This window comes from Echinops telfairi, unplaced genomic scaffold (genome assembly GCF_000313985.2).
Source record: "Echinops telfairi isolate 266 unplaced genomic scaffold, ASM31398v2 ScPeMD7_7457;HRSCAF=8495, whole genome shotgun sequence".
In the NCBI taxonomy this organism is placed as follows: Eukaryota; Metazoa; Chordata; class Mammalia; order Afrosoricida; family Tenrecidae; genus Echinops; species Echinops telfairi.
In genome coordinates, this window is record NW_022111357.1 from 27547721 (window position 1) to 27549725 (window position 2005).

The following is a 2005-nucleotide window of genomic DNA, read 5'->3' on the forward strand; positions in this document are numbered from 1 at the left end:
GCTGATATCAAAGGCTCAAGTAGAAAGCAAATGTTTTGAGAATGATGATGGCAACAAATGTACAAATGTAGTTGACACAATGGATGTATGTATGGATTGTGATAAGAGTTGTACAATCCCCCAATAAAATGATTTAAAAAAAAGAATGCTTGTCCCAGCAAGACAGAGAGATGAACATAGCACAGAAAATGAATAAAATTCTGTACCCTCTTTGGGGAAGAAGATTAATACTTTTTGCTGGATCTGAGATATTTGTATTATGTTTGGAGGAATCATGATTTTACTGTTGTCTTCATTTGGAAGTTAAATAAAGTTAAAGAGAGGTGTATGTGGAGTAAACTGAGAAAGGGTAGCATCCACCTCTTTCCAACTGCCTGCCTGAGCCCTTTCAGGATTAGCACCAGATGCAGCAATAACAACTTTGACATAGACAGTTTAAGCAGCCATTACAGACGTATGAGGTAAAATACCTAAAATAGCTCCCTTATGATTCATCCCGACCCGTGGTCATTTCCCTGATCAAACCCTAACTGATAGCATGTCTTAGGTCAGATTTCCTAGAAGACACGCTGGAGATGGAATTCCCTGGGAGTGAATAAAACAGGACAGGGCAGGAGGAGCTAAATAAAGATATGAAGTTTAGCCTTGACCGAATCCCAACAGGAGCCCTGGAGCAAATAGGACACCACAGTTGTCCTACCTTGAGGGACAATGGCCAGCACTGTATATAGTCTATGTTAACTAATCATTGACTGGGCCACCCATGAGGGAGGGTACAGCCTCCCAGGAATTCCCTAGTGAAAGTGCTCTTGTGGACAAGGGCAATTCTCGGGAGGCATGGGGAGCTGTGGGCTATTAGCCGGCACTCACAGCAGCTAGGGCAACTGGCTTGGTACAGGGATAGGGGTGGCACCCCAAGAACATCTGTAACACATGATATTTTATAATAGAAGACCAGGTTCAAATCCCAATGCCCCAGCCTAATGATGATGAGATTTTGAGAGGTTTTCCTCATTTCTCATTTGCAAAATGAGAGTAATAATAACTCGGAATGGCACATGTAAAGGTGCTTAGAATAGTGTTGGGTGCCAAAACCAAACTCACTGCCATCAAATGGATGCCGACTCATAGTGAGCCTATAGGACAGGGTAGAAATGCCCCTGTGAGTTTCCAAGACTGTCACTCATTCAGGTAGTAGAAAACCCTGTCTGGTGGCTTCAAACTGCTGTCCTCGGGGATCGCAGCCCAACGCATAACCACCATGCCACTATAGCAAACATTTAATACGTGTGCCATGATTGAAATGATTAATAATACAAATTAATCATACCTTAATGAGTTAAGAGTCAGAAGTCTGGTTTCTTGCTCAGAGTCTGAAACTCACTGGTATGATTTCAACTGTAACATGTAATGTGGGTCCTAATTGCTGAGATTCTTACCATGAAAGAATGATGTCAGGGTTTGAGGCAGGCTGAATAACTGTATCCCCTTTGCCCCCCACCCCCACCAAAGATGTCCACATACTAATTCCTATAACCTTTGAATGCTACTTTATATAGGTAAAAGAGACTTTGCAGATGTAATAAACTTATGCAGTTTGATATGGTAAGACTCTCCTGGATCCCCTCGATGGGTCCAAGGTCATCAGTCCTACATGATCTTAGAAGAGGCGGGAAGGAAGAAGATCAGAGTCAGTAATGGTGGAAGTGATGGTGAAATCCAGAGATTGGAGTGATCTGAGGAAGGGGTCAACCTTGCCAACACTCTGAGGTTGTGAAATGGGCTTCAGACCTCTACCTCCCAAAGATGTACCAAATAAACCCGTGTTGTCTTACCACAGCAAAAAGAGACTTGTACAGAACCCAAAGAGATGTGTTGTGACCATCAACGGGGTCCCCTCACAGTAGCCCTGGCCCTACGGTCCTGCGATCAAGGCATGAGAACTTAAAAATAGGCTGGCAGAATAAAATAACATATTGATTCTGCTGCAAGGAAGATGGATTGA